This window comes from Microcaecilia unicolor, unplaced genomic scaffold (genome assembly GCF_901765095.1).
Source record: "Microcaecilia unicolor unplaced genomic scaffold, aMicUni1.1, whole genome shotgun sequence".
Lineage (NCBI taxonomy): Eukaryota > Metazoa > Chordata > Amphibia > Gymnophiona > Siphonopidae > Microcaecilia > Microcaecilia unicolor.
In genome coordinates, this window is record NW_021963647.1 from 457,099 (window position 1) to 482,429 (window position 25,331).

Below are 25,331 nucleotides of genomic sequence, written 5' to 3' on the forward strand. Positions count from 1 at the left end.
TCAACGATCTGCCCATGCAAAAAAAAAAAAAAATCAATATTAAATGGTGCAAATAGCAAAACTTCTCAAACCACAATATAAGAAAACACTCTTAGGGGTCCTTTTGCTAAGCCACAGCAAAAAGTGGCCTGAGGTAGTGTGAGCGCATGTATTTGGTGCACGCCATACCATTTTTTACCACGTCTGAGAAAAAAGGCTTTTTTTTCCAACGGGCCGGGAAAAGGGCCTGCAGTAAAATTGAAACCAGTGAACGTCTATTTACAGCCTGAGCCCTTAACGCCACCCATTGATCTAGCAGTAAGGGCTCATGCGCTACACACGCGGTGACTGGCCGGCGCATGCCAACTGTCAATTGACGCTGGAAATGCCACGTGTGGTAGGAAACAAAAAAAATAATTGGTCCCGGCAGTACGGGCGCACGCCAAGTCTGAAATTACCACCAGGGAGGTGTGCTAGCCTGGTGCTAGTCTCGCTTCGGCGTGCTCTGCACATTAAAGAAACTTCAGACTGCTCAAAACACGGCAGCTAGGCTTATCTCTGGAAAAACGCGATTTGAAAGTGCAAAACCCCTTCGTGAAAAACTACACTGGCTCCCAATCAAAGAACGCATTGCTTTCAAAATCTGGTTCACAAAATTATCTACGGTGAAGCTCCGGGATACACGACAGACTTGATCAACCTACCAACTAAAAACACATCTGAATCAACACGAACGTACCTAAATCTGCACTACCCAAGTTGCAAAGGACTCAAATACAACTCAACTTACGCGTCCAGTTTTTCCTACGTAAGCCCGCGACTGTGGAACTCACTACCAAAAGCCTTGCAAACTACGAACGACCACCTAAACTTCCGGAAAACACTAAAAACGAACCTGTTTAAAAAGGCATACCCTACCAATCCAACTTAAATGCCTAATCTTGGCAACATAACAAAACTAAAGAACATAATGGACATAACACAACTCTTCCGTTGTACGATTCCCTAGTGTGGCTGTGCCACAAGAACTTTATCTTATCACAGCATCACTTTGTATTTGTTTACACTGGAGTCTGTAACGCCCTCTCCGGTACTATGTAAGGCACATTGAGCCTACAAATAGGTGGGAAAATGTGGGATACAAATGTAACAAATAAATAAAATAAAATAAATGCATAGAGACTACCACGCCTTTGCAAAAGGACCCCTAATTACCTTTTGCCGCACACATCTACAGCCACAGCTCTTACGTGACCAAGATGGTGTCGGTGTCTAAAAGTCCTCCTACTATACCCCACTTCAACAGCTGACCTCCCAACAGCCAATCACAGAACATCAGAATGAAATCAAAGTTCTACGTTTGATCTTTATTTAGCCCAAACGAACTCACTGTATTCAAGGAATAAATCCATCTTTGTGCTGCTGAGGTCTGTTAGGATCAGGGGTGTGCTGTTGGAAGGGCCAGGGGAGGCCGGGGCGGGGGGGAGCAACACTTGCCTCTCTCTTCTCCCTCCCTTCGTGCGGGCACGCTAGGCATACCTTTGCTGGCAGCCAATAAATGGACTGCCACCACTCCCAACGTCTTGCTCTGAGCAGCATGCTGGAACTTCCAATTACCCTCCAACTACCGCCCCATTTCCCTCCTACCCTTCCTTTCCAAGAAACTTGAACGCGCCGTTCACAGCCTTTGCCTTGATTTTCTCTCCTCTCATGCCATCCTCGATCCGCTTCAATCCGGCTTTCGCCCCCTACACTCGACAGAAACGGCACTATCTAAGGTCTGCAATGACCTGTTCCTTGCCAAATCCAAAGGTCACTACTCCATCCTCATCCTCCTCGACCTATCTGCCGCTTTTGACACTGTCAATCACAACTTACTTCTCGCCACAGTGTCCTCTTTTGGGTTCCAGGGCTCTGTCCTCTCCTGGTTCTCCTCTTATCTCTCCCACCACACCTTCAGAGTAAACTCTGATTGGCTCTTCCTCCACCCCCATCCCGCTCTCAGTTGGAGTTCCTCAAGGATCTGTACTTGGACCCCTTCTTTTTTCAATCTACACCTCTTCCCTGGGCTCGCTGATCTCATCTCATGGTTTCCAGTACCATCTTTATGCTGATGACACCCAGCTTTACCTCTCCACACCTGACATCACTGCGGAAACCCAGGCCAAAGTATCGGCCTGCTTGTCCGACATTGCTGCCTGGATGTCCAACCGCCACCTGAAGCTGAACATGGCCAAGACCGAACTTATTGTCTTCCCACCCAAACCCTCTTCTCCTCTCTCTCCACTCTCTATCTCAGTTGACAACACCCTCATCGTCCCCGTCTCATCTGCCGCAACCTTGGTGTCATCTTCGACTCCTCCCTCTCCTTCTCTGCGCATATCCAGCAGATAGCCAAGACCTGTCGCTTCTTCCATTACAACATTAGCAAAATTCGCCCTTTCCTCTCTGAGCACACCACCCAAACTCTCATCCACTCTCTCATTACCTCTCGCCTCGACTACTGTAACCTACTCCTCACTGGCCTCCCACTTTGCCACCTATCCCCCCTTCAGTCCGTTCAGAACTCTGCTGCACGTCTTATCATCCGCCTGGACCGATATACTCCCCTCTCCTCAAATCACTTCACTGGCTTCCGATCAGGTACCGCATACAGTTCAAGCTTCTCCTCCTAACCTACAAATGCACTCAATCTGTAGCCCCTCCCTACCTCTCTACCCTCATCTCCCCTTATGTTCCTACCCGTAACCTCCGCTCTCAAGGCAAATACCTCCTTTCAGTACCCTTCTCCACCACTGCCAACTCCAGGCTCCGCCCTTTCTGCCTCGCCTCACCCCATGCTTGGAATAATCTCCCTGAGCCCATACGCCAGGCCCCTTCCCTGCCCATCTTCAAATCCCTGCTAAAAGCCCATCTCTTCAATGTCGCCTTCAGCACCTAACCACTATTCAAGAAATCCAGACTACCCCAACTTGTCATTTCGTCCTTTAGATTGTAAGCTCCTTTGAGCAGGGACTGCCCCCCCTTTTTTGTTAAATTGTACAGCGCTGCGTAACCCTAGTAGCGCTATAGAAATGTCAAGTAGTAGTAGTAGTAGTAGTAACTTCTCTCACATGCTCGAGAAGTCCCAGCCTGCTGCTCAGAGCTGGAAACAAGGAGCGGGGAGCAGCAGTAGTCTATTTACTTGGCTGGCAGGGCTCAGCATCCCCACCAGCAAAGTAAAAGATAATTCAGCAGGGGGCCCAAGCCCACATTTTGGGAGCCAGTTGTTAAAGTAGCCATGGAGGGCCCTACTTTAACAACCGGCTCCCAAAATTCTTAAAAACTTAACAACCGGCTCTTGCGAGCCTGTGAGAGCCTGCTCCAGCACACCACTGGTTAGGATGAATAAAGATTTAGTTTAGGATCATGAGTGGATGTGGTGATTTTCAGCTTATAACCCACATCTTACTACTACTACTATAAATCATTTCTATAGCGCTACCAGTCGTACGCAGCGCTTCACAATTTAACATGAAGAAAAGACAGTCCTTGCTCAAAAGAGCTTACAATCTAAATCAGGACAGACAGACAGGACAAATAAGGGATAAGGGTAGGACAGACAGAAGGACACATAGGGAAAGGGACTATTGAAGAGAGGAAGACAAGATGAAGGTTACGAGCAGGTGAAGTTAGGAATTAAAAGCAGCATCAAACAAGTAGGCCTTTAGCCCGGATTTGAAGGCGGCCAGGGATGGAGCTTGACGTAATTTATTTATTTATTTTATTGCATTTGTATCCCACATTTCCCCACCTATTTGCAGACTCAATGTGGCTTACAATATTACAACATGGCAGGCGTCAATCAGCATAAGTAAACAAATGAATTACATAAAGAAATAGATGTAACATAGAAGGGTAAAATCTACACAGACATCAGAAAACAGACAAACTATCAAGATGTAGTAATGTTATACAGTTCTTATAATTGATTAATTATGATAAGCCTGATTAAAGAGATAAGTTTTTAGTTTTTTTTCGAAAGTTGGTTAAGTCATAAATAGTTTTCAGATCAAGTGATAATGCATTCCACAACTGAGTGCCAATGTAGGAAAAGCAGGATGCGTGTAATAGTTTATATTTTAGACCTTTAAAACTAGGGAAATGAAGTCTCAGGAATGTGCGTAATGGCTCAGGGAGTCTATTCCAGGCATTAGGTGCGGCGCGATAAAAGGAACGGAGTCTGGAGTTAGCGATGGAGGAGAAGGGTGCAGTTAGGAGAGATTTGCCTAGTGAACGGAGTTCCTGGGAAGGAGTGTAGGGAGAGATGAGGGTGGAGAGGTAGTGAGGGGCTGCAGAGTGAATGCACTTATAGGTTAATAAGAGGAGCTTGAACTGTATACGGAAATGGATAGGGAGCCAGTGAAGTGACTTCAGAAGAGGGCTGATGGGCATAGCGACTTTGGCGAAATATTAATCGTGCAGCAGAATTTTGAACAGATTGAAGAGGAGTGAGATGGCTGAGTGGAAGACCTGTGAGAAGCAAGTTGCAGTAGTCCAAGTGAGAGGTGATAGTAACATAGTAGATGACGGCAGAAAAAGACCTGCACGGTCCATCCAGTCTGCCCAACAAGATAAACTCATGTGTATACCTTACCTTGATTTGTACCTAACGAGAATGGTATGGGATTTGCGTTCCAAGACGTACGAGGACAGACTTACTGACCTGAACATGTATATCTTGGAGGAAAGGAGAAACAGGGGTGACATGATACAGACGTTCAAATATTTGAAAGGTATTAATCCGCAAACAAACTTTTTCCAGAGACGGGAAGGCGGTAGAACGAGAGGACATGAATTGAGGTTGAAGGGGGGCAGACTCAGGAAAAATGTCAGGAAGTATTTTTATTCAAGGAGAGGGTGGTGGATATTTGGAATGCCCTCCCACGGGAGGTGGTGGAGATGAAAACGGTAATGGAATTCAAAAATGAATGGGATAAACACAAAGAAATTCTGTTCAGAAGGAATGGATCCACAAACGCTTAGCGGAGATTGGGTGGCAACACCGGTAATTGGGAAGCAAAGCTAGTGCTACTTCTACAGTCTGTGCCCTGAAAATGTCACAAATTGATAATAAATAAATAAAGTGACTAGGGCTCTTCAGCTTGAAGAAGAGATGCATGAGGGGATATATGATAGAGGTTTAGAAAATACTGAGTGAATGAGAATCGCTTGTTTACTCTTTCCAAATATACTAGGACTAAGGGACACGCAAAGAAGCTACTAAGTAGTAAATTTAAAATGAATCGGGGAAAGAATTTCTTCACGCAGTGAATGGTTAAAATCTGGAATTTGTTGTCAGAGAATGTGGTAAAAGCAATTAGCTTAGCAGGGTTTAAAAAAGAAAGGGTTGGATAATTTCCTACAGAAAAGTCCATAAGCCATTATTACTATGGACTTGGGAAAATGCACTGCTTATTTCTAGGATAAGCAGCATAAAATCTGCTTTGCTGTTCTGGGATCTTGCCAGGTACTTATCACCTGGATTGGCCACTGTTGGGAAACTGGATACTGGGCTTGATGTACCTTCAGTCAAGCAACGCTTGTGCTCTTAAGTCTCTAGTGATAATACATTGTAAAATCTATTTGTTTCTTTTCTTTTTCTCTCTTTTTTTTTTTAATGGCTATACCTGTTGTACATGCTAACATTTTACAAAAGACTGCACGTTCAGGCAGCTTTTTGTAAAATAACCTGCAAATAGTGAATGTTCCGACTTGAACATCCCTTTTCCAACCTAGACAACCTCTACAAATTGGACTTATTGCCAATTCACTTGAAAAATAATGAAATGTCTTGCCATGCCACCGACTGTAATTTATGCTTCTCTTTTCCTATCACTCTTTCTCTAACACTGTCAGCTGGCTTCCTCCCCCTCCCCTCCCACACCCCCCATATATGGATTTTGATGTGATTAGTTGCTGGTGTTATGACCATGTGATCAAGGTCTGCCTCACTGCTCACAGTCACTGCTGAAAATTCACACACACACAAACACACACATATGTTTGTGTGTGTGTGTGTGTGTGTGTGTGTGTGTGTGTGTGTGTGTGTGTGTTTGGAGACTGCTATATCGCTGGAGCAGGCTACATAAGTGCACCTTTTCTGTATAAAAGCATTTAGAACAATAAGTTCTAAAGTATATTAATATTTCTGATTGCACATGGGCAAATGCATTTCGTCTGAAATTAAATGCAGAAAAAACTCAATGCCTGATACTCACCTCCCAATACAACACGAATGAATTTACTGCCATAAACACACCAAAATTAAACCTTCCAATCTCAGAAACGCTAAAAATCCTTGGAGTTACTATCGACCGCCACTTAACACTCGAAACTCATGCAAACAATACAACCAAAAAGATGTTCTACTGCATGTGGAAACTGAAAAGAATAAGACCATTCTTCCCAAGATCCATCTTTCGCTGCCTAGTGCAATCCCTCGTATTAAGCCATCTGGATTACTGCAACTCACTATACGCAGGTTGTAAAGAGCAAATACTAAGGAAACATCAAACAGCCCAGAATACAGCAGCCAGACTCATCTTCGGAAAACCAAAATATGAAAGTGCAAAACCCTTTAGAGAGAAGCTACACTGGCTTCCACTCAAGAAACGCATTACTTTTAAAGTTTGCACATTAATCTACAAAATCATTGACGGCGAAGCTCCAGCCTACATGTCTGAGTTAATAGACTTACCACCCAGAAACGCCAAAAGATCATCCTGAACTTTCCTCAACCTCCACTTCCCTAATTGCAAGGGCGTAAAATACAAGACGCTACACGCGTCAACCTTCTCTTACGAGGGCACGCAGTTCTGAAACGCACTGCCGTGCAACCTGAGAACGATCTACGAGCAAACCTCCTTCCGCAAATTATTGAAGACCCATCTTTTTGAAAAAATTTACGGAAAGAACCAAAACACATAAAGTCCACACTCACTGTTCACTAATGCATCAATACATCCACTTCTGAACTCACATCCCCCGTAGTCTCACCTCACTCATACCTTTACTCACAGAAATATGTATACCATACATAATGCCCTTTTAACCTCCCGCTGTCTCCTTCCAATTTTCAAGGTTTGGTTCCAGTGTTTATATTCCTTAACAACACTTTGATTGTCTTGTATAACTCTTCACAATGTAATCCATAACCAAGTTGTAACAAATTGTATTTCCATCATTCATATCGTATTGTAAGCCACACTGAGCCCGCAAAGAGGTGGGAAAATGTGGGATACAAATGCAATAAATAAATAAATAAATAAATAAGTGTGATGATGTGAGTGTTTTTTTGCCAGTGATGAAGATTTCGTCATCCTCAACCCATTTTGTCTAACTATACTAACTGCGTTTGCCATTAAAAAATCAATAGAAATAAAACAAAATAAAACATGGAAAAGAAATGAGATGATACCTTTTTTATTGGACATAACTTAATACATTTCTTGATTAGCTTTCGAAGGTTGCCCTTCTTCCTCAGATCGGAAATAAGCAAATGTGCTAGCTGACAGTGTATATAAGTGAAAACATTCAAGCATTACTATGACAGTAAAATAGATACTATTGGAGATTCTACATAGAATGTTGCTACTATTGGAGATTCTACATGGAATGTTGCTATTCCACTAGCAACATTCCATGTAGAAGGCTGCGCAGGCTTCTGTTTCTGTGAGACTGACGTCCTGCACGTACGTGCAGGACGTCAGACTCACAGAAGCAGAAGCCTGCGCAGCCACATTGGTGATCTACAAGGGCCGACTTCTACATGGAATGTTGCTAGTGGAATAGCAACATTCCATGTAGAATCTATAGAAATCAAACAAAATAAAACATGGAAAAGAAAATAAGATGATACCTTTTTTATTGGACATAACTTAATACATTTCTTGATTAGCTTTCGAAGGTTGCCCTTCTTCCTCAGATCGAAAATAAGCAAATGTGCTAGCTGACAGTGTATATAAGTGAAAACATTCAAGCATTACTATGACAGTAAAATAGATACCATTGGAGATTCTACATGGAATGTTGCTACTATTGGAGATTCTACATGGAATGTTGCTACTATTGGAGATTCTACATGGAATGTTGCTATTCCACTAGCAACATTCCATGTAGAAGGCTGCGCAGGCTTCTGTTTCTGTGAGACTGACGTCCTGCACGTACGTGCAGGACGTCAGACTCACAGAAGCAGAAGCCTGCGCAGCCACATTGGTGATCTACAAGGGCCGACTTCTACATGGAATGTTGCTAGTGGAATAGCAACATTCCATGTAGAATCTATAGAAATCAAACAAAATAAAACATGGAAAAGAAAATAAGATGATACCTTTTTTATTGGACATAACTTAATGCATTTCTTGATTAGCTTTCGAAGGTTGCCCTTCTTCCTCAGATCGAAAATAAGCAAATGTGCTAGCTGACAGTGTATATAAGTGAAAACATTCAAGCATTACTATGACAGTAAAATAGATACCATTGGAGATTCTACATGGAATGTTGCTACTATTGGAGATTCTACATGGAATGTTGCTACTATTGGAGATTCTACATGGAATGTTGCTATTCCACTAGCAACATTCCATGTAGAAGGCTGCGCAGGCTTCTGTTTCTGTGAGACTGACGTCCTGCACGTACGTGCAGGACGTCAGACTCACAGAAGCAGAAGCCTGCGCAGCCACATTGGTGATCTACAAGGGCCGACTTCTACATGGAATGTTGCTAGTGGAATAGCAACATTCCATGTAGAATCTATAGAAATCAAACAAAATAAAACATGGAAAAGAAAATAAGATGATACCTTTTTTATTGGACATAACTTAATACATTTCTTGATTAGCTTTCGAAGGTTGCCCTTCTTCTTCTTCTTCTGATGAAGAAGGGCAACCTTCGAAAGCTAATCAAGAAATGTATTAAGTTATCTATATATATAAAACTCACCCTCAACGTTCTATTTGCTCTGACGTCACTGAAGCCAGTTCGTATATTCGAAGCTCTGAAGCCACAGAAAATCAGTCTCTGGGCCCCGCCCTCGCGTCAAACGTTATGACGTTGAGGGCGGAGCACATTCAAGGAGCCAACTGCAAATCCCTAGCCGGAAGCAACCTGCACGTTCCTCCCGGCCGGGTGGCGCGCGGAGTAGTGCGGCGGTTGCGCGCGTGCACGGGGAGCATGCGCAGTGGCTGGGGGCCGCAACGGTAGGTACTGTAGCGCAGGAGAGAGGGCGGGAGGAGGAGGCAGCCCGGCGGCGCTTCGGCCTGTGCGGCCGGGATGGGGAGGAGGAGGACGGGAGAACTAAGTCGTCGTCGTCCTGGAGATGAAGAGCAGTGCACTGGCCGGTAAGGGTTGCGGTGCTGGGAGGGAGCGGTCCGGAGGCGCTGGAGCAGGAGGTGGGGTACCGGGTACCGTCTGCACTGCAGAGGCGGCTGAGGGGACAGGATCAGGGGGGCTGTTGGGTAGAAGAGAATGAGCTGCAGCATGTGTTGTGTCCAGTGAGTTTCCCCCCCCCCCTCCCCCGGGGGATGTTGTCCTGCGCTGGTCCTACCCCCTCCCCCCCCCTGGGGATGCTCTCTTCCCCCCCCCCCCCCTCCAGGCACCGAGCGATTCCCTGGGTGGATGGAAGGGAAGCAGGGGACAGAGGTGACTCGCTGGGTGGCGGGAGGGGGGCAGGGGAGAGAACAGCATCGCTGGGGTGGATACAGGGAGGGGGAACCCTGGCACATACTCTCATTCTCACACACACACTCGCACCCACTCTCACTCTTTCTCTGTCACACACACACACTCGCACATTCACTCTCTCTCACAGTCACTCTGGCACATACTTTCATTCTCTCACACACACTCGCACCCACTCTCACTCTCTTTCTGTCACACACACACACTCGCACATTCACTCTCTCTCACAGTCACTCTCACACACGCTCTCTCAAACATACACACTCCGAGGAAAACCTTGCTAGCGCCCGTTTCCTTTAAAACAGAAATGGGCCTTTTATACTAGTGTCCAATAAAAAAGTTATCATCTAATTTCTTTTCCATGTTTTATTTTGTTTTATTTCTATTGATTACCTTTAAAAGTGGACTAACACGTCTACCACACCTCTCTGCCAGTAAAAAAGACATTTTTACCCTGATAAATAATTAAAAGATCCTAAATGCATCTCGGTTCCTTTTTCCCACCATTACTATAATTTGCCAATATTTTGTTCTAGGCATGCGTAATCAGTGTGTTTTTTCTAGCGAAAAAGATGCCGGTACCCAAATGTCAGGCCACCCTTCAGGGGTGGGGTGATCACTGAGGGACCCACACCACGATAGCCAGGCCCCCTGCAACCAGTCACAGAATCTATGACAAGGCAGAATTGGTGTGTAGAACCTGAGCTCTTTCATTAAAACTTGGGGACCATGGAAAAGGTGCCGGTACTCAGTACCCTCAATTCACGGAGAGAGTGGTGGATGCTTGGATTGCCCTCCCGTGGGAGGTGGTGGAGAGGAAAACGGTAATGGAATTCAAACATGCATGGGATAAACATAAAGGAATCCTGCTCAGAAAGAAGGGATCCCCAGAAGCTTAGCCAGTGGTGGGAGGCAGGGCTGGTGGTTTGGAGGTGGGGATAGTGCTGGGCAGACTTCTACGGTCTGTGCCAGAGCCGATGGTGGGAGGCGGGGCTGGTGGTTGGGAGGCGGGGATAGTGCTGGGCAGACTTATACGGTCCTTGCCAGAGCCGGTGGTGGGAGGTGGGGCGGGTGGTTGGGGGGTGGGGATAGTGCTGGGCAGACTTATACGGTCTGTGCCCTGAAAAAGACAGGTACAAATCAAGGTAAGGTATACACATATGAGTTTATCTTGGGCAGACTGGATGGACCGTGCAAGTCTTTTTCTGCCATCATCTACTATGTTACTATGTAAGTACCCCCTCAAAAAAAGCCCTGTGCGTAATTATGCTTCTATTTAAATAGTAGCCACTGTGGTTTACATGTACGGATGTATGAATTTGCAGTTTCCAATCTATTAACAGCTCTGTGTACAGCCATTCTGAATGGACATTAAAATGAATCGTTCAACCACTTTAAACAAAAAATAATCAGCAGTTTGCTGAATTTGTGATGAATTACAATGTATGTTTTACAAAATGAATAAACAAGGAGGCTGTTTTAAAAGCCAGGGGAGGTATGTCAGCCATGGCATGCTGAGGTTTCTTGCTTTTCTGTGATAAAGTCAACCCTGCAGTTGTACGCTTCGATTAATCTGTGCAGCGCGGCCGACCCTGGCAGCGGGGCTGGTTGCATTGCTAAAGACAGAGAGCCTCCCGAGGTCATCATTCAATAAAAGCAAGCAGAGCAGAGAAGGTTTATTGGATGTGGTGTACACTACAGTCATTTTGGAAATGGAAAAAAAAGAGCATGTCTGAATGCAAAATACTGATGACTCCTGTTTGTAAATATGGCTCTGAATCTGGTTAATGTTCTATGGGTGGCATTTCGAACAGCTGTCTGTTTTGTCTTTGTTTTGCTATGAGGCTAATAAAGGCTAGCTCAAAATACCACAGATGTACCATTCACACAAATTGCTATGCAAATTTCTTGTCCAGCCATGGGCTCTCTTTTCTGTTCAAAGATGGAAAGGGAATAGACCCCGCTGACTGAAACAGTGGGCGCTTAAAAAAATATAGTAAACGGATCAGAGGCAAAAAAAAATGAGTAATAATAAAGTACTGGGACAAAAGAAGGGAAGTTTAGAAGGAGATGGGCAGGGTTTAGATTTCCTACAACACAGATGAACCATGCTGGCAAGCAGATCTGTGCTGTCTCGCAGGTTGACGGCGCGGGGGGAGCGAGAGCAGACTTCCGCTGGTGCCAGAGCACATTTTCAATGCAACACATTGAAAAAAAATAGGCGTCAGCGCTGGCAGAACTCCGTTTGGGGGAGCGGCAGCTCCCCTGGCACCCCCCCCCCCCCCGGCTACACCACTGCTGTCTCGACCAAAGCTGTGATCTCTCCTCCTGTAGTGACTCTTGCTCAGCCGCCCCTCCCCCCGACTCACCTTCCGCTTCCTGTGAGAGTGCCAGGGCTGACTCTGCAGCTTCCTCAGGGGGCCGCATGTCTGCCGCAGGTTCCTCTCTCCCCTAGGTGCGGGCGCATGCTGTAGCCTGCGGTTTAAAGGGCCAGTGGCATGAAACCTGCCAGGGCACCTGGTGATGACATCATCAGCCAGGGCCTATTTAAAGCAGCGCTGGACTCCCCATTGCTGCCTTCAGAGCGGGTTTTTTTTGCTTCTTTCCCCGTCTCCTAACTAGCCTTGCCTTCTGCCCTATGTTGTCTCTTACCTAGCCTTGTCTCTAGCCTAGTCCTGTCCCTAGCCTTGCCTTCAACCCTATCTTGTCTTCTGCTTAGTCTCTGACTGCCCCAAGGGCTCTTTTTTAGAAAGTTGCTCACATAAATCTAATTACTGCCAATTAGTGCTGATAATTGCTCGTTATTTACCGATTATTGGTTTGTTAATTATGTTGTGTATACATAAGCATGGATTAATGAGACAATCAAGGTGCAAACCTTGAAGGCAATGCGTTCCTTAATGGGGAGCCAGTGTAGGCTTTCTCTAAAGGGTTTGGCAGATTCGAATTTAGATTTACCACAAATCAGTCTCACTGCTATGTTCTGGGCGGTCTGAAGTCTCTTTATTAATTGTTCTCTGCATCCTGCGTAGATTCCGTTGCAGTAATCTAAATGGCTCAATACCATTGATTGAATTAATTCACAGAAAACATCTCTGGGGAAAAAAGGTTTAATACGTTTAAGTTTCCACATCGAGTAGAACATTTTCTTTGTGGTACTATTTACTTGAGTTTCCATGGTCAGGTTTAAGCTATCCGAAATGGGGAGGGAATAGTTGGGGATATTTAAAGTTGTAGGTTTATACTTGTTATGCTGATGCAAATGAATATGCTAATATGGAGGAAGGAAGAAAGGGAGAAAGCTGGCTTTTTTGGGAATAACCATAATGAATATGTATGAGATATCAAGCCAGCTCTTTCTTTCTTTCTTCCTTCCTCCTTACCCAGCACTCCCTCTTCCTCTCCAGTAGTATTTCCCCACCCCCTTTCCCATACCATGCCAGTGTTGACCTTAGAAATGCATAAGCTCTATATGTAGATCCTTCAAGAGGTAGTGTGTCATGATTTAGGCTCTAAAACTCTTTCTGATGTTTTGGTGCCACCTCAGTAAGGCCAACACACAATCTCTCCACTGCAAAACACTATACACAAACTTGTGTAAAAACACACTCATAACCTTACACTAATACACACTCATAACAGCACTAATTCCGAGGACAAGACGAGCTACAACCTTATGCGTGGAAAGGCAGCACTGTAATTACACCGGGCTCTAAAACACCAGTACACTACCTAGTGACAAAAAACAAAACAAAAAGGGCTGCAAATAGTACACGCTAGCAGAATACTGCACTTTGATCACACATGAAAAACATTTTGGATCCACTACTTTAGTCACTTTTTCCCAGAGATGGTCACATATATTTTTAAAATCCCACACCCGTGGTCCATGTGAACACCAGTGTGTTTAGCCTCTAGCCCACCACTTCCATAATCATCTTCACCATTCTTCCTTCATCCTCCTCTGCTGGCTTTCTGGGTCTTGAGACTACAGGGCCCTGTGTGTCTCCATCTTCATAGGAAAACCAGAAAAGCAGGAGACAGGAGGTAAGAAGCATTTGATGGAGGAAGGGAGACGATTAGACATACCTCTTTAAGCAGTGGTGGCTCTGTCTGACCCACTCCTGCCCTTTCTGTTGGAAGCTGAGTAACCAGGGCAAAAATCTACTGAATTAGCATCTGAACAGGCCTCCAAAATGTCTGCCTGAGGCATGTGCCTGGTTCACCTATGTCTTAATCCTACCCTGATTACACCTACAGTTTCAACCCCAAAATCTGTGGCCCACAGGTCACTTTGTGAGGGTGTGTCTGATCTTTGTATGCCTTCATAACCCTCTGCTGCCTTACTCGGGTGTCCTGTCATTCCAATGGCTCCCATTTCGTTCTCCGATTCCCTAATGTGGCCATGCCACATGAACTTGATCTTACCACAACATCACCCTGTATTTGTTCACACCGGAGCCTGCAAAGGCCTCTCCAGTACTATGTAAGCCACATTGAACCTACAAATAGGTGGGAAAATGTGGGATACAAATGTAACAAATAAATAAAACAGTTCTGGGGTTCTCTGACCCTTGATCTTCCCAGTATGCTTTTGGAGGTCTATTGTTGCCTTGGTTTTTCAGTAAGAGTCTCTCCAGGCTCCAGCAACAACTCTGCAACCAAGAAGGCTTCTTTTCCACTGAGGATCTCCTTCATCACACCAACCAGCAGCCTCCATCAAAGTGAGTTACCATTATCCAGCTTAATTTATAATTCAGATTTGCTATCTTGAAAGCACATTTCCCCTTGTGAAAGATTCCTAAAAATTGTCTCTCTTGTAACATTATTACATTACCTGTATTGCAAATAAACATTTTAAAGCTAAATATATGGTCTTTATGTTCTGAGCACATGTCCTTAAACCTTACATTGCACGTCTGACGTAACTTGCGCGAGGGCGGGACACAGGGAGGGAAGGCCCGAAGGGAGGCGATCTGCAGACTGCCGCTGCTGCGCTTCTTTGACACGGAGCGAGGTCGAAGTGAGGCGCTATGATTTGAATTCAGGGGGGCCCAGCCCGGTGGTGGACAGAGGGGGGCGGGTGGAGGGGGTGCGGCGATGATGACGACGACCTCGGGGGGGGGGGTGGCAGCAGCGGGGCCCCGGGGGCAGCCTTGCTCCGGGCCCAGCCCAGTTTCTCAGCGGCCCTGCCTTTTACCAAGCTTAGTAAAGGGGTCCCTTAATATTCTCAAATCCTAATGAATTTTAATTGCAGAGTAATTGATCGTGGAGACAATGTAGTTGTTATAACTTAGAGGATATACATCAGCTCACGTAGGCAATGCAAAGGGCTTTTTGTTTTTTTACTATGTTCCTGTTACCTCTGGTGGAAATTCTAATTGACTATGGAGTGTGTTTCAGGATGAGATATATGTCTGCCAAATCAAATAATTTCTCATAAAATGTTCCATTATTGTAAATAGAGTAGACAAATTTGCAACTAGGTGAACCTCCAAAAGCACGGGTCTAAAGTTTGGGAAAAATGGATGGAGCCTGGGGGTGGGATATAATTCATTGTTTTTCAGCAACCTTACTGTTGTTTAAAATATTGTGCATTTTCCTTTCTCAATTGTTAATGAAAGCCTTGAGGCGTTCCAGAGAGCTTTGCCACTAAAAGAAATGTAATTCCCGTTCAAAACAGTAATAGATCTTTCTTTTTTTTTTTTTTTTTGCATCTGCAGTGGGACACAATCCATCTGTCTGCCTATTTATGTAATGAAAAATGTCACTGAGCTCCAGGCAAATTTGTTTAACAAAGTTGGAAGGTGTTTTGACTCATTTCCGACTTGTCAAAGCTTTTATGAAGCCATTCTCCATTTAATGAAGATCTTGGAGGCGAAGGGTACACGCCAAGAAATTCTCGTCACACCAGAGTCTATCAAGGCTGTCATCGCTCGTAGTGGCAATGATGGGGTCCAGCATTATTCCTGCAGTCATTTCTCATCTATACATGGTCTCCTTTGTAGCCAATTATATGAAATGCTAAAGACTTTCCCCTTAGTCTATAAACTGGCACCAAAATATAGGTATCAAAGAGGGGCATAATCGAATGGCGCCGGCCATCTATTTGGCCGGCGCCATAAAGCGGCGCCCCTACCTTATTATCGAAAACGATAGCCGGCTATCTTTTGTTTCGATAATACGGTTGGAGCCAGCCAAATGTCAGCATTTGGGCCGGCTTTAGAGATGGCCGGCAACGGTTTCCGGCGATAATGGAAACTAATGCCGGCGATCTCAAACCCGGCCAAATCCAAGCCCTTTGGTCGTGGGAGGAGCCAGCATTTGTAGTGCGCTGGCCACCCTGACATGCCAGGACACCAACTGGGCACCCTAGGGGGCACTGCAGTGGACTTCAAAAATTGCTCCCAGGTGCATACCTCCCTTACCTTGAGTGCTGATCCCCCCAAATTCCCCACCCCCACCAAATCCCACTCCCCACAACTCTACACCACTACCATAGCCCTTAGGGATGAAGGGGGGGGGGGCACCTACATGCTATCCACAGATATGTATGGGGTAGAAAACATTTAAAACAGGTTGAGCTAAATTTTGGAAAGATCTCACTTCTATTTATCAGAACTCATGTTTTTATTTTAATTTTAGGAAAAACATTTTTTTTATTATGAAAATTTGAATTATGATATGATTAGTGTGGAGGAATAGCCTAGTGGTTAGTGCAGCAGACTTTGATCCTGGGGAAACTGGGTTTGATTCCCACTGCAGCTCCTTGTGACTCTGGGCAAGTCACTTAACCCTCCATTGCCCCAGGTACAAAATAAGTACCTGAATATATGTAAAACCGCTTTGAATGTAGTTGCAAAATACCACAGAAAGGCGGTATATCAAATCCCATTTCCCTTTCCCTATTTGAGATTCTACATGGAATGTTGCTACTATTGGAAATTCTAGATGGAATGTTGCTACTATTGAGATTCTGTTGCTACTATTTGAGATTCTGCATGGAATGTTGCTATTCCACTAGCAACATTCCATGTAGAAGTCGGCCCTTGCAGATCACCAATGTGGCCGCGCAGGCTTCTGCTTCTGTGAGTCTGACGTCCTGCAGGACGTCAGACTCACAGAAACAGAAGCCTGCGCGGCCGCATAGCTGATCTGCAAGGGCAGGCTTCTACATGGCATGTTGCTAGTGGAGGAGTAGCCTAGTGGTTAGTGCAGTGGACTTTGATCCTGAGGACGTGGGTTCAATTCCCACTGCAGCTCCTTGTGACTCTGGGCAAGTCACTTAACCCTCCATTGCCCCATGTACAAATAAGTACCTGTATATAATATGTAAACCGCTTGGAATGTAGTTGCAAAAACCACAGAAAGGTGGTATATCAAGTCCCATTCTCTTTCCCTTTTTTGAATGGCTTTGTGTAATTTCAAATCCTGATTCGGTTAAGTACAATTTTTTTTCTTTTATGTTTAAATTATGGGGCTCATTTTCAAAGCACTTAGACTTACAAAGTTCCAAAGGTTACTATCAGGCTCATTTTCGAAAGAGAAGGACTCCCATCTTTCGACATAAATAGGAAGATGGACGTCCTTCTCCCAGGGTCGGCTAAATCGGCATAATCGAAAGTCGATTTTGGACGTCCCCAACTGCTTTCTGTTGCAGGGATGGCTAAAGTTGAAGGGGGCATGTCGGAGGCGTAGTGAAAGCTGGACTTGGGCGTGCTTAACACTTGAACTTCCTTGACCCATAATCGAAAGAAACAAGGATGTCCCTGATGAACACTTGGACGACTTTACCTGGTCATATTTATCTTATGACCAAGGCACAAAAAGGTGCCCGAAATGACCAGATGACCACCGGAGAGAATCAGAGATGACCTCCCCATACTCCCCCAGTGGTCACTAACCCCTCCCACCCTCAAAAAATAACTTTCAAAATATTGATTGCCAGCCTCTATGCCAGCATCAGATGTCATACTCAGGTCCACAACAGCAGTATGCAGTATGCAGGAACAGTTTTAGTGGGTGCAGTGCACCAGACAAGCGGACCCAGCCCCATCCCCCTCCTACCTGTTACGTTTGTGGAGGAAACAGCGAGCCCTCCAAATCCCACCACAAAACCACTGTACCCACATCTAGGTGCCACCTAAACCCGTAAGGGCTATGGCAGTGGTGTACAGTTGTGGGGAGTGGTTTTTTTTTTTTTTTGGGGGGGGGGGGTTTGGGGAGCTCAGCACACAAGGTAAGGGAGCTATGTACCTGGGAGCAATTTATGAATTTCAATGCAGTGCTCCCTAGGGTGCCCAGTTGGTGTCCTGGCATGTCAGGGGGACCAGGGCACTACAAATGCTTGCTCCTCCCGTGACCAAATGGTTTGCATTTGGTCGTTTCTGAGATGGACGTCCTTGGTTTCCATTATCGCCGAAAATCAGAAGTGACCAAGTCTAGTGAAGACCAAATTTAAGGATTTGGACATCGCTGATGGTATTTTTGAAACGAAAGATGGACGTCCATCTTGTTTCGAAAATATGGGTTTCTCTGCCCCTGGATCGGGACGTTTTGCCAGGACGTCCCTTTCGAAAATGCCCCTCCATGTAAATTTGAGGCCCTTTTACTACCCTGCAGTAGGGAAACTTCATGGTTTGCACATGGGAAACTGGGCCTATCGTTGGGCTCACTCAGGAACCAGGCAGTAGTTCTGGCTTCTGGCAGTAGGACTTCATTTTCCAGTGCCGGATTACATCTTTTCAGGTTGGGAGGGGGTCAGTGACCACTGGAGTAAGGGGGTGTCATTCCTTTATTCCTGCAGTGGTCATCTGGTCATTTAGGGCACTTTTTGTGGCTTACTCGTTAATAAAACAGGTCTAGACCAAAACATTCAACGTTATAGCCCTGGATGTTCTTGTTTTGTTCTGTTATGGCAGGATAACACCCAAGTAAGAATGCCCAGATCTTGCCCTTAACATGCCCCCTTGTGATTTGAACACACTTCTGATGGACTTCATAGAAAAATTTGAGTTTGAAAATACCAGTTTGGAGGGTTTTATGAGAAAAGTGTACACATGCAGGTTTATGACACTTTTTAGATGTTTTTCTCTTTTGTTTGTTTTGGGTTTTGCTCACACCTTTTTTGGTGGTAGCTCAAGATGAGCTGTATTCAGGTGCACTGGATATTTCCCTGTCCCTGGGGGGCTCACAATCTAAGTTTCTACCTGAGGTAATGGAGGGTTAAGTGACTTGCCCAAGGTCACAAGGAGCAGCAGTGGGATTTGAACTGGCCACCTCTGGATTGCAAGACTGGTGCTCTAACCACTAGGCCACTCCTCCACTAGCAACATTCCATCTAGAATCTCAAATATTTATTTGTTTAGATTTTGCTCACACCTTTTTCAGTAGTCGCTCAAGATGAGTTACATTCAGGTACTTTGGATATTTTTCTGTCCAAGGAGGGCTCACAATCTAAGCTTGTACCTGAGGTAATGGAGGGTTAAGTGACTTGCCCAAGGTCACAAGGAGCAGCAGTGGGATTTGAACTGGCCACCTCTGGATGTTGAGGCTGTTGCTCTGGCCACTAGGCCACCCCTCCTCCTCTCCACCCCACTCTTTTGAAAACGAGCCCCAAAATGTGTCAATGACATGTAATAACATGGGATATGTCATTTTGACATGTTCCACGTTTTTGCAAATGACATCTCCTCCCAGTAGACAGAAGAGAACCTCAATGGTTGGCGTTAAATGCCTCCCACCCGAAATGTGTATGCGGTAAATGCTTAATTTGCCGCACATCCATTTATTTTATTTTATTTTTTTAAACCTGCCTTTTATCCGCTGCAGTAAAAGGGGACCTCGGCACGCGTCAAAAACATGCGCCAATGTCAGCACAGGCCCGTTTTTGCCGCAGCTTCGTAAGAGGATCCCAGACACACTGAATATATTTAAAACATTAAAACACTGCAGCCAGCATTAAAAAAAAACAAACACTGACCATAGCTTTTAAAAACTGACCTGTAAGTAGCTAAAAGGTAACAAGAAAGCACTGACTACAGTATTATTATTTTAAGAATGTAGGATACAGTATTTTAAATCCAGTAACTTGCATCTACTTTTTTATTTATTAGTTAAATTGCCAAGATGAATAACCCTTGTGAAAATGCACGCATGCCGGGACTGTGGTATAACCATTTTGTTCATGTCAGCACAGAGCTCCGGAGGCACAGAGGTGAATGACTATTTTGGGGGATGCAGAGGTGGAGCTCAGACAGGCAGAATGCCTTAGTCAGTGGCCTAGAAAGAGCGCACCGGGGGCTGGTAGATGAGGACGGATCGCTGACACACCTCACAGTTTTATTGCAACGTGGTTTCACGAGCAGATTAGGCGGGCAAACAAATTCAGCGTATGTATCTCATAAATAATCCATTGTAAAAGAGTTTCACACCAGTTTCTAATAGGGTTTTTAAAACCAATTTCGAACTGGGTCAACATTTATTCGGTGGTTGATTTTTATCATTAACCTTCCCCCCCCCCCCCCCCCCCCCTTATGTGCTTTTTTTTGTTTTCTCCAGCTCCCACTGGTCTAACAGAACTGCACAAGTCAGGATTTGCACAGGCACGTGGGAGAAGCTGTCACCGCATCCACTTGTGGTGAAAGTGTTCAGTGTCACAGTCCTACACCTTCTACTGCCAGTTAAATTCCATGAATAATCGATTCTGAACTCGCCCAGGCCCTTTAGCACTGTAGAAACCACAGTAGGATGACTGAACAAGCCCTGCACAGCTTTATCCCGTCTCATCTTCGTCTTCATATCAAAGTTATTACTGTGAGACATTCTGTGTCATACAGCATCAAAACAAGCAGATCCAGGGTGTGATACGGGTAGAGATATGATCCCCACCCCCTCAAAACAGAAACTGTAGTTAGGAACAAAAGCCTAAACATCACAAGGCCTTGGTGGAGTACCTATGGGGGTGGGAGGAAGGGACTAAAGGGGAAGCTGGAAGGTCAAATAAACAAAGGTATGGGGCCTTTTTGATGTGGTGTAAGGGGAGGGGACACAAACCTAAACAGTGCCCCCAGGAACTGGAGATCCATGATATACTGCTGCAAGGCATTCTGGGTACTCTTTTATTCAAGGCCTAGGGAAGCAGCTGTATAAACAGGTCCAAAGACTTCCAAGATGGGAAAGAGTTCAGAAGCAGCAAAAACAACAGAAGTCGTAGATCGCTGTGTGTTTTGAAAAGGAGGATCAGCCCGTAACTCGTTTGTTCATCCCTATTTTTACACATGCGGGTGGACTTACACGGTGCTTCAGCTAGACTGTTCTGTTGGAACTACGGTGTTGTACAACCATGGGATTTAAAGCTTCCATGTATTCTTTTCCTATGTCCACCTGTAGGAGTTGATAAGGTAATAAATAGAAAGCAAAGAAAAGACAATACCTTTTTTAAATTGGCCTAACAATATATTTTTGGATTAGCTTTCAAAGGCAATGCCTTCGTCTTCTTTAGATCAGAAATCAGGACATAAGAACATAAGAGTAGCCATACTGGGTCAGACTAATGGTCCATCTAGCCCGGTATCCTGTTTCCCAAACAGTGGCCAAGCCAGGTCACAAGTACCTGGCAGAAACCCAAATCGTGGCAACATTCCATGTAGAACCACAAAGAATAGCAAGATTCCGGAATCCTTAAGATTGACAAGATTCCATGTAGACCCCCAAAGAATAGCAAGATTCTGGAATCCTAAAGAGTGACAAGATTCCATGCAGAATCTCAGAGTAGCAACATTCCATACTACAAATGCCAGGGCAAGCAGACCATGGACTTTTCCTCCAGGAATTTGTCCAAATCTTTTATAAACCCAGATATGCTAACCGCTGTTACCACATCCTCCGGCAAAGAGTTCCAGAGCGTAACTATTCATTGAGTGAAAAAATATTTCCTCCTATTTGTTTTAAAAGTATTTCCCTGTAACTTTCTTGAGCGTCCCCTAGTCTTTGTACTTTTGGAACGAGTAAAAAATTGATTTACTTCTACTCATTCTACACCACTCAGGATTTTGTAGACCTCAATCATATCTCTTTAGCCTTTCTTTGTACGAGAGGAATTCCATCCCTTTTATCATTTTAGTCGCTCTTCTTTGAACCTTTTCTAATTCCGTTATATTTCCCCTCATCCATCTCTTTTTCAAGCGGAAGAGCCCTAACCTATTTAGCCTTTCCTAATAAGAAATTTCGAGCTCTTTTGTCATTTTGAGGTGTGACTCTGATGACATCCCTTGCACCTTTTAAAACTCAGCTGTGAGCAGTATGGGCCCCAGATTCGGCTATACCCCTTCAGATTCCTTCTTCATTCAAAAGTAATCCTGTTCAGCTTTGGTAATCTGATGAATCCGAGTCTTCAATCATTTGGTCTCATAAAGTTACCTGAGGGGGTCTTTTACCAAGTGGCGGTAAGCCCAATGCGGGCTTACTGCACGCTAAATTGGAACTATCGGTGGCCCAACAAGCATGCACCATCTCCAGTGCACTGGAAAAATCATTTTTTTCTAGCGCGGCAGAGAAAGGCGATGAAAATGATAAAGGGGATGAGACGATTTCCCTATGAGGAAAGGCTAAAGCGTCTAGGGCTCTTCAGCTTGAAGAAAAGATGGCTGAAGGGAGATATGATAGAGGTCTATAAAATAATGAGTGGAGTGGAACGGGTAGACATGAATCAATTGTTTACTCTTTCCAAAAATACTAGGACTAGGGGGCATGCGATGAAGCTACAAAGTAGTAAATTTAAAACGAATGGGAGAAATTTTTTCTTCACTCAATGTTTTAATTAAACTCTGGAATTTGTTGCCAGAGAATGTAGTAAAAGCAGTTAGCCTAGCGGGGTTTAAAAAAGATTTGGATAGCTTCCTAAAGGAAAAGTCCATAGACCATTATTAAAACGACTCGGGGAAAATCCACTGTTTATTTCTGGGATAAGCAGCATAAAATGTATTGTACTTTTTTAGGATCTTGCCAGTTACTTGTGACCTGGATTGGCCACTGTTGGAAACAGGATAATGGGCTTAATGGACCTTCAGTCTGTCCCAGTATGGCAATGCTTATATACTTATGTACTTAAGACCGTGTGCTGCCCGGTTACAGCTGGGTTACCGTGAGAGCCCATACTGCCACCTCAGTGGGTGGCGGTAAGTACTCCCTGCCGCATGTCCACATGGTAAGGGTTATCTTCCTGCATGGCTTTTTTTTTGGGGGGGGGGGGGGGCTTTTCACCTGGGATAAGCAGCATAAAATGTATTGAACTTTTTCGGGATCTTGCCGGGTATTTGTGACCTGGAGTGGCCACTGTTGGAAACAGGATACTGAGCTTGATGGGCTTGGTCTGTCCCAGTGTGGCAATACTTATGAAAAATGACTTCTTTAGATTTTTTTTTTTTAATTAGGATGTAAACGCATCTACTTTTACTACAAAGTAAAGCAGAAAATCACACCCTGTTGCTAAACAAGAGGATGGCCTAGTGGTTAGAGCAGTGTGCTTAGTATACAGGGGTACCTGGGGGCACACTTACATTATGAGCAGAGAAATATCTAGCTTACTTGAAATAACTCACCTTGAGCTACTAGTGAAAAAGGTGAACAAAAATCAAACAAACATACCTTTTGTTCAAAATTCTGCTGCACGACTAATTTTCCGCCAGTGTCGTTATGCTCATATTAGCCCTCTCCTCAAGTCACTTCACTGGCTTCCTATCCGTTTCCACATACAGTTCAAACTCCTGTTATTGACCTATAAGTGCATTCACTCTGCAGCTCCTCAGTACCTCTCCACTCTCATCTCTCCCTACACTCCTCCCCGGGAACTCCGTTCACTGGGTAAATCTCTCTTATCTGCACCCTTGTCCTCCACTGCTAACTCCAGACTCCGTTCCTTTTATCTTGCTGCACCATATGCCTGGAATAGACTTCCTGAGCCGGTACGTCAAGCTCCATCTCTGGCCGTCTTCAAATCTAAGCTAAAAGCCCACCTTTTTGATGCTGCTTTTAACTCCTAACCCTTATTCACTTGTTCAGAACCCTTATGCTATCATCCTCACGTTAATATTCCCTTATCTCTTGTTTGTCCTGTTTGTCTGTCCTAATTAGATTGTAAGCTCTGTCGAGCAGGGACTGTCTCTTCATGTTCAAGTGTACAGCGCTGCGTACGTCTAGTAGCGCTATAGAAATGATAAGTTGTAGTAGTATTTCTTAAACATTTATAGCCCACCTACTAACTGGGTGGCTTACAGAATAAACAAACACAGTAATTTAAACAAATCCCACACAAACACAAAAATTCAGCAAATATATCTTAAACACTATTTCTTCAACTTCATAAACGACAACATATTTATCTAAATCCACAAATATACCTGTGCAAATAACAATGCTTTTAACTGTTTCTTACAAATATCAAGTTTCTGTATCAAAGGAAGCCTCAAAGGCGATTCATAGGTCCCACGTAAGATAATGCTGCCTTTACCTTGAAAACGTCATTCTGTGAGCCCCATTCGGAAAAAACTCTGTTTCTTAAGAGAAAAGGCTGAGCAGAAATATCTTTCGCAGTTTTCTTTCTTAAAGGGTGGTTGTGTTTAAAGGAAGAATCATCTGTGGCATCTGCTCAGTATGTCACCCAGCTACAAAACTAGACTGATGAATCCTTCGGGGAAAGATGTTTACACTGCACTTGTGCTGACCCAGTCGCATTAAAAAGTTGCAGGAAGAATGATATTTCATCATAATTCAACATATGTGATACGTTTCTGTGAGAAAGCTACATGTCAACTGATGTCTGGCATTTCTCTCTCTCTCTCTCTAAGCTTGATGGAGACAGACAGAACACTGAGTCACGAACTGTAGCAAGAGCTCGATGTACTATGAAAATCCTGTCGTTCTAATGGATGGAGAAGCAGTGCTTGATTAAGGACCATAATGCTCCTCTACCCTGCCTAGTCTCATTCCCATGGCATTGCCAAGGATCCTAAAGGTTTTTCCTGGACCTCCTTTCAGTTCTGGTCGTCGTATCTCGAAAAAGATATAGCAGAATTAGAAAAGGTTCAAAGAAGAGTGACCAAAATAATAAAGGGGATGGAACTCCTCTCGTATGAAGAAAGGCTCAAGAGGTTAGGGCTCTTCAGCTTAGAAAAGAGATGGATGAGGGGAGATATGATTGAAGTCTACAAAATCCTGAGTGGTGTAGAATGAGTAGAAGTAAATCGATTTTTTTACAAAGACTAGGGGAGACTCGAGGACATTACATGGAAATATATTTTTTCACTCAATGAATAGTTAAGCTCTGGAACTCTTTGCTGGAGGATGTGGTAACAGTGGAGAGTGTATCTGGGTTTTAAAAAAGGTTTGGACAAATTCCTGGAGGAAAAGTCTATAGTCTTGTTATTGAGACAGACACGGGAAGCATCTGCTTGCCCTGGGATTTGTAGTATGGAGTGTTGCCACAATTTGGGTTTCTTCCAGGTACTTGTGTCCTGGCTTAGCCACTATTTGGAAAACAAGATACTGGGCTAGATGGACCATGTGTCAGACCCAGTATATGGCTACTCTTATGTTATGTCCTTATGTTCCCTACAGCTAAGGATCCCCTGTGC